Source organism: Vitis vinifera, chromosome 9 (assembly GCF_030704535.1).
Source record: "Vitis vinifera cultivar Pinot Noir 40024 chromosome 9, ASM3070453v1".
Classification (NCBI taxonomy): Eukaryota; Viridiplantae; Streptophyta; class Magnoliopsida; order Vitales; family Vitaceae; genus Vitis; species Vitis vinifera.
In genome coordinates this window covers 19,631,204-19,640,508 of record NC_081813.1, presented here as the reverse complement: position 1 = coordinate 19,640,508, position 9,305 = coordinate 19,631,204, and positions in this window count along the sequence as shown.

The window sequence follows — 9,305 nt, the reverse complement described above, 5'->3', positions numbered from 1 at the left end:
CTAAACTCCATGGGAACTGATGGTCCTCGGTTTATCAAGTAAGCTACAGTGCTAACAGTATCAGCCCAAAAAGTTTTTGGTAGTCCAGCATGCAACCTCATACTTCTAGCACGCTCATTGAGAGTTTTGTTCATGTGCTCAGCCACACCATTCTGGTGTGGTGTTCTAGGAATGGTCTTCTCCATCCTAATTCTCTGTGTAGCACAATACTCATTGAACCCTACATCTATGTATTCTCCTCCATTATCTGACCTCAAACATTTTACTTTCAAACCTATTTCTGTCTCAACCATGGCCTTCCACTTCTTAAAAGTTTCAAATACATCAGATTTATTTTTCAGAAAATAAACCCATACCTTTCTGCTTGAGTCATCAATAAAAGTGATGTAGTACCTTGAACCTCCAAGGGATGTAACCGGAGAAGGCCCCCACAAATCAGTGTGTACTAGTTCCAATTTTTCAGCCTTTGGTGTCCTGCCAATTTTCAAGAAGCTCACCTTTTTTTGCTTTCCTAAGATACAACTTTCACACATGTCAAAATCAATGGACTTCAATTCTGGTAGTTTTCCTTTTGACAACAACATCTTCATCCATTTCTCACTCATGTGACCAAGTCTGTGGTGCCATAGGCTTGTATCAGTACTTGCATCAGCAATTGCAATTGTGTCTCTTGGACATGAGGTCATATACAAAGTACCAATCTTCTTTCTACGAGCTAATACCCTAGCTCCCTTTGTAACCTTCCAAGTACCACCAACAAATAGTATTGCATGTTCTTCATCATCAAGTTGTCCAACAGAAATCATATTCCTCATTAGGTCAAGAATATGTCGAACCTTCTCCAGTAACCAAACAGACCCATTGGGCAACGATATCCGAACGTTTCCTAGACCCACAACATTCAAGGCTGAACCATAAGCCTAATACACCTTACCAAAATCACTTGCAGCATAATTTTGTATGATTTCTCGGTGTGGAGTGGTATGAAATAAAGCTTTTGAATCCAAAACCCAATCATCAAGTGGACTGTCTACTACAAGAAGTAATGCATCCTATACCTCTTCTGTTACAACATTAGCAAAATCATCTTCATTCTTCTTCTTAGAACTTTTGCATTGCCTTCTAAAGTGACCTGTTTTCCCACAGTTCCAACATTGTACTTGTTGGCCTGATCTAGATTTGCTTCTGTTCCGATTAGAATTTCTGGATTTTGATCTACCCCGGTTTGAATTTCTGTCATTACCTCTACCTCTTGTCTCAAGGTTTAGGGCAGAACCAGATCCTGAGGTTTCACCTGCATCTCTTTGGCAAATCTCCTCAGCCAGAATTAAATCTCGTATATCATTGTACTTGAGCTTTTCATTTTCTTTAGAATTGCTTACTGCCATCCTCATTGCCTCCCAACTATTTGACAAAGAAGCCAAGACGATTAGAGCACGAATCTCATCATCAAAATCAATTTCTATAGACGACAATTGATTTGTAATTGTATTAAATTCATTCAGATGTTGTGTTACTGATGCATTCTTTGCCATCTTCAAATTGAACAATTTCTTCATTAGATGCACCTTATTGTTTGCGGACTACTTTTCATACATATCAGACAAAGCCTTCATCAGATCTGATGTGGTATTTTCCTTTACAACATTGTGTGTAACCGATCTAAACAGAGTTAACCTAATAACTCCTAGAACCTATCTGTCAAGAAGCTCCCATTCCTCAGCCTTCATACTCTCAGGTTTTGTCCCCAAAAGAGGCAGTTGCAATTTCCTCCCATAGAGATAATCTTCAATCTGCATCCTCCAATACACAAAGTCTGTGCCATCAAACTTTTCTATTCCAAACGTCTTTCTTGCTTCCTCTCCCATTGCTCCCACTCAAACCTAACCCTAGGCTCCGATACTAGTTGAAGGGAATTAAGCCGAATTCCCAACCTGTGAAAAAACAAAAAATAGAGAAAACACACGCCAACGAAAAATAATCGCATGCACAAGATAATATTTACGTGGTGCGGCAATTTGCCTACATCCATGGAGTTGCAGGGATATCACTATTATCAGGGAAGAATACAGAGTGCAACACTCAGCTACAATATTTTTGGCTCTATATAAAAACATGGCAACCACACCACACTAAAAAACCCTAATTACAAAAGGCGGTTCCACAATGGGCTAAACAGGCTCAAAAAATTTTCTAGGGTCGGCTCGTCAAACCAAATCAAACAAAACTAGGCTCCACAAAGCCCGACAATAATCTCAATTGTCATTTTTGCAACCTTAATAATCAAAATTTCTTTAATTAAAGATTTAAGGCTTGAGAAAAACTCGCTATTTTGAGAAACAAGAATGACAATTTAATGGAAGGGATCACTTGGCTACTATAAAAGCCTTTGATTGGTTCACTTGTAAGATGATATGGCACCTTTAATTATTGGTTTTGCTTGCCTTAGTGGAGCTTAAGATCAACTAGTGAATTATTTTGCCCTAAGTCTAACAATATCTTGAGATCTCTAAGATTGTTATTGCAACCTTTATTTTACATTTATAAATCCTCTCTCAATCGTCCTTTTTTATTGGCTTACTGTATCAACAAAAATATGATTATTTAGGGCCCATATTTTACTAGTTCTAGTGAGTTCATTTTCGTTAAAGGTTATTGGGAATGACAAGAAGGCATCATTGGTTAAAATCAGACACTTCTCATGGAAGCCTATCTTTGTAATGTAATTTTGACTATGTTTTGCACATGTGATTGCAACAAGAATATTGTTCGAGCTTTCTATGAGCTTTGGTGTCCTTCTATGAATACGCTTCGTGAGCTCTCCTTCTCTTTGTTGGACCTATGCCAAATAAGGGATTTTTCTATTTGTGGACCCATTTTATGATGAAATTGTCCCTTTTACTGAGGAGTTGACTGCTACTGATAGGAAAAATAAACTTATAATCGAAGTTGTTAATACTTATTCCTTACCTTTCATCAACAAAGTTACAAGATAGGTGATGAATTTCTAATTACTATTGCAGACTTGGTGAAGTTTTGGTTTAAGGTAGTTGCCAAGTATAAGAAGCCTCTAACTTGGACCAATAATAAAAGAATTAAGGTGTCATCAAAGATCTTTAACCTTACCAGCTTCATTGATAAATCTTGTAAGAGGTCTCAAAAGGAGAAGATTCCTTTCATCGATTTATAATTTGGAGTAGACATTGAAGAAGAGGTTTACTTGGATGCATTCTTATCATGCTAGTTGTGTAAATTTTCCTTACCCAACAAGGATGTAGCCTTCATTTGGCCTAATATTTTCAAGGTTCCAACTATGATGGCTCGTATGCAATCTTTTTTCATGGTAGTGCCAGCTTTAGCAAGTATGTACAATGGACTATGGGAAATTTTATTATCCATTTCATTAAGCAAGTGTGATGAAACTTTTCCCATCCATTATGTCTACAAGTGGCTTACAGAGTATTTTGGCATGTATTTCAATCATTCAACTCAATCCAATACCCCTTTAATTGTTAGATTTAGTGGAGAGTAGATGGCTAGGCATTTCAATGTCTTATTGCCCACTATTTGTTTAGGAGTTTTGATTTGAGCTCATTTGACATATTGGTAAAATATAAAGATCAAGTAAATGTTTTACATGATAAAAAGAACTATCCATATCCCAAGTAAGCTATTTTCTTAGTTATCACTTTAGCTACCTAACATTGCAATAATGATGTGTATATTTTTTAAGCTTATAGTCTTTTTAGATTTATCAAACAATTTGGTTTCTACCAAGACATACTAGGAGAACTTAAAAAAGAATTCACACTAGTAGCTCAAAAGAACTTTTATGGTTGTGGTATTCATACATACGACTTGAGACATACTCTAAGGTAGAACTACCTAGGTGTCCTTTTAAAGGAGCACCTTCAATGACAAAGGAATATTTTGTTTGGAGGTTTTAAAAGTTCAAATTGAGTCTTATCTTGCCAGTAGCTTTTTGTACCCTTGATTAAAGCCTTGAATCATCAAACAACTATAGGTGAGCTCATCTATGGTGATTCCCAGTTATTTCACTGTGTAAGCTGGTAGGATGTTGACAATAGATCCACCATCTAGTAAGATCCTATTCACTTTGCATTTGCGAGCATGCCTAATAATGGAGAGATGACGATTGTGAGGCTTTAAGTCAAGGAGCAGATCTTCATCAATGAATGTGATTACTAATAAGTAAGTTGCACAAGCTTGAGGTTGATTATTTGAACTTTGTTTTAAAAGTTGTTCATGTTATTGGTGTTTCATCATCTTCATCATCAATGGAATCCTTGTTATCATGCAGTTCATAACATGCTTTTGTGAGAACCATAGTGTTGTGTACATCTTAGAACTTTTTTGGCATAAATTCCAATAAGGTGACATGAATCTTTGACTTTTGTTCGATTAGGTCACCATGATTAACCACAACTTCTTTCACTTTCTTAAGATTCCATTTTTTTCCATCTCTTCACCATCTTAAACCTTTGCTTGGTATTTCTCGATTGTGTTGATGTTGGCTTTGGTAGAAATTATTTATTGCTTCTTTGTTTAGTTATAAGATTCCATCATTCTTTTTGAGATAATTGATTCCAATTCTTACAAAAATCTTCACTTCTTGTGTATTGAACGTAATGGTCTTTTGGGTGGTAACTAGAGTAGAAGAAGCTTGACAAGAAGTCAATTATGCAAATTTGACTTGAGTAGGACCAAATGATCCAAACTAAATCTTGTAAATGGTATGTAATATCACTAACATTCGTACTTTTGCAATAAGGAATCTAAAAGTTATAGATATGAAATTTAAATTTGCCACTTACTCTTCAAGATCGATCTTCCCTTGACAAGCCAACTCCATGATCTTATCTTTTAGTAGAAAGTGTTGTTACACATAATGATCAACTAGTTAGTGATATTTGTAGTATTTTATGTCATCAATTCATCCTGCTTCCTTAAATAATTCATTTCTATTGGGAACTTTGAATTACTTCGTTCTCTTGCCTTATAAAGTGCATGTTATCTACCCTAGGTATCTCAAAAATATCACAATGGAGTAACAAGGCTATAAAAACAAAATACAATAGATTTAGATAGTATAAAGATCATACTTTCAATCTGGATGTTCTCAAATCATTTCCAATTTGATGAAGATGTTAAAAACCAACATAAAAGTTGTTTTCTTGGTGCTTTTCTACTTGATCTCTCTTTCAAGGGTCTTGGCAAGAGAAAAAGGTGTGCTTTTCTCCATAAAAGACAACTGGAGTTTCTCTCCTTGGAGGCTCTCTGGAATATGATAGAAAATTTTGTAGGAAACCCTAACCACAAGGGGTATTTATAGGGCTCGGGCTTAAGCGACTTGAGTTCAAATTGGGCTTGGATCTATCCCACTTAGGTTCTAATTAATTAATTAGCTCTATTGGGTTTCAGTTAGTTAATTAGCTCTGTTTAGAAAGATAATCGATAAGCTCTAGTGCAACCTTATGTTTTTACCAAAATACCCTTATGCACACTTATGAACTTGAAACCCAAAATCCTCAAAACCAACATGCATCATAATTTGAAAGCTCACGTGACGACCATTGGGACATAGGAAAATATTAGCTCCCTTAAAATGTAACTATGAAGTTGATTCAACATTCCACTAAAGAAAATCAATTGAACTCCAATATCTTATGTAATTACAACAAGGTGAATGCTTGGGTTCGTGCCTACTATTTACTGCATGTAGATTTCCCTGGAATTGGTGTCCATAATCTAACAAGGTAGTGCTATCAACCTATCAAAATTACATTTCCAATCCTTGAGTTACAGATCTACCTATTATGTGATCAATTGACATACTCTAGATTTAAGGAGCATCATATGTCAAATTGTACTAAAGGAATTGCTATGACCATAATATTTTGGATCACATGTCTTTTTGATCACCCAATGGGACGCACTATTTCAATCCCATGAGGTATCGTGGTGCCTCTATTAAGAATATCTATTACCATCAGCCTCTATCAATAGTGACCTAGTTCATAGGAATATTTGACCACATTAGGGTCTCACCCATAGGTCAAATCTTTTATTGATTTTGGCACATACGTAATATCCTTTCAAGGTTGAATGTCTATGCAGTAAAGTAGCTTGGTGAATCATGATAATTGATAGCCTTGCATCATGATTCATCTTAGATCTTGCTTAATGTGTAATCATACACACTAGTGCACACACCATAGAAAACCCATCACAACGACCAAGATAAACCATTCATCCAATTAGGAGGTAGTGCCCCACAATCTTTATTGGATTTCCTAAATCCATGAACTGATTATGAACAACTAATCATCTTGCAAGAACCCATGACTTATGCCCTTTGTGCAACTCTTAATTCACTGAAGTCATATACAATGCAAGTGATATGAGTGTGTATGCTCAGTTAACTAATTAATGCAAATAGGATATTAAAGGAAACTAGAAATGTAAATAAATAAATTCATTAATGAATTTAAAACTGTTACATCATGTCATGCTTTTTAGGGCTCTATCCGAACAACCTCCACTAACCCCAAAGTATGTTGGAAACACATCTAACACCTAAGTTATCCCTATGACCATTAAAGATCGAGTAGATAATCTCTTTGTGAAGGGATTCACCAAGTTCTCCGCAGAAGTTATCTTATCCATAGTCACATATCTTCTCATTACTATTTCATGTATCAAGTGATACTTCCTCTTTATGAGTTTAACCTTTTGGTGGTTTCTTAGTTCTTTTGACTATGCCACCGCCCCACTGTTATCACAAAACAATATTAAGGGCAATACAAGCAAGGGAACTATCCCAAGTCCTATCAAGAACTTCTAAAGCCAAATGACTTCCTTTAGTGCTTTAGAAGCAACAACATACTTAGCATTTATAATTGATTCAGTAATACAAGATTGCTTCACACTTCTCCAACTAACAACCTTACCACCTAGAGTAAACAAAAACCCAGAGGTAGACTTGCGAGAGTCTCTATTAGACTGAAAATCCGAATCCACATACCCAAAGGGTAATAGCTCATCATAAAGATACACCAATATATAATCTTTCATTCTCTGAAGATACTTGAGTATATACTTGAAAGTTGTCCAATGCTTTATGCTCGAATTGGACTACCATAAAGCAAATATCTAATCTAGTACATAACATCACATATATAAGGCTACCCATTCTTGAGGCATAGAGAATTGTCTTTATGCAATCTTTCTTCTTAATTATCTTATCACATACTAAACCAAAGCTTGTTAATATAGGTGGTTTGAGATAACACAATCTCATATTCTTACGGTCTTGAAAGGCCTTAATCCCAAGAATATATTGTACCTCATCTAGATCTTTCATCTATAATTAAGTAGATAACTAGATCTTGATTGATGAAAATAACCCTATATCATTCCCAATGAGTAGAATGTCATTAACATACAAGATCAAAAAGACCACCATACTTCCCTACGTCTTCTTGTACACACAAGGTTGATATTTGTTTTGATCAAAATCAAGAGTCTTGATAGCTTGATCAAAGCACCTATTCCACGAGTGAGTTGCTTGATTTAAACCATAAATGGATTTATGCAGCTTGCACATAAGGTGTTTTTGGCCCTTTGCTATAAATCCATTTGGTTGCATTATATAAATGAACTCTTCAAGATCACCATTCAAGAACTTTGTATTGACATCTATTTGCCACATCTTATAATTGAGATGTGTCATAATATATAGGAGTATTTTGATGGATTTGAGCATAACTACCAACGAGAAGATCTCTTTATAGCTACAAGCCTAACCTTATATGTCTCAATCTTTCCATCTACCCCTTTCTTCTTATAGATTCATTTGCAACTTATGGGCTTTATACCTTTAGGTGCTTCTACAAAATCGCAAACTTCGTTAGATTCTAACTCTAACTTTATACCTTTCCACATCTCCAGGGAATTTAAAGATACTAACTTGGAAGGTGCTAGGTTGAGAAGGAAAGTCATTGTACTCAAGGCATATCCCCAAATGGATATATGAAGCGATGAAAAACTCATTATAGATCTCACCATGTCTATCAATATTTGGTTTCTTCTTTCTACTACTCCATTTTGCTATGGAGTTCCAAGTGCAATCAACTAGGATATAATCCCTTGATTCTTGAGGAAACTTGAAAATCACAGTTAAATACTTCTTAATTTATTTTTAATAATGCACTTATTTTTTCACTTATCAAATTATCATTTTTATTTATTTTTATAATTATATTTTAATTACTAAAATTCTTTATTTCTTCATTTAATTTGAAGATAACTTGTCTTTCTCTGGTTTGCAGGCTGTGTAACATATCTTATAATTTGATTTGATAGAATTATTGCCACGAGAAAATTTTCATTTGTTACATATTCTATACTGAATTTTTTTTTATGACACGTGAGAATCAACAAGTGGCTAAAATTTTTATTATTCCACAGTGAGACTTGGTCATATGAAAATGACATCCTACATCAGAAAACCATGAGAAGCAAATGAGTATTTTATAACCTATGCCTAATTCCAATTCACATGGTAAACCTAGGTTGGGTTAGGCTTCAAGCCCATGATCCCATTGTATTAAATTTTCAAAAGGAGAAGTGGTTGACAAGGTCATCGACATTTCACAAATTAATTACAAAATTGATGAATTTTCGTGATATTTCCCTAGGCCCCAATAAGCGAAAATTGTCAATCTTCCAAAAACATGATAATTATCATACCAAAGACCATCAATATGCTATAGTTAGAGTTATATGAATTATTATTCTTTTAGGAGTCACGGTAAATTAAGCCCTTTTTGATAATTTTTTTTTAAGAATAATTTTTTATTCTCTAGAATTAAAAAAATGAAAATATGTTTAATAGAAAAAATAATAATAATAAAGAAAATAGTTTAAAAATAGAAAATAAGGTGTTATCAAAAAACATCTTTTAATTGTTTTTTATTGCTTTAACTTGTTTTTTGAGGATTGCATAAAAATAATTATACAAATATAGGAAATGACAAAAATAAAGTATTAAATATAAAAGTTATTTTTAAAACATATTTGAAACATAAAAAACATGTTAAGAATATTTTAGGTTATAAATAGACTTTTGTTTTACAAATATCAAAGAGCAGTTTTAAAGACTATTCTCAAAAATCATTTTTCAAAATTATTTTTGAAAATAGTTACTAAATGCTGGGAAAGTATCTCAAATTCCTATTTAAAATATACTTCTTTTTGTAAAAGGAATATTACATAGAATGTTT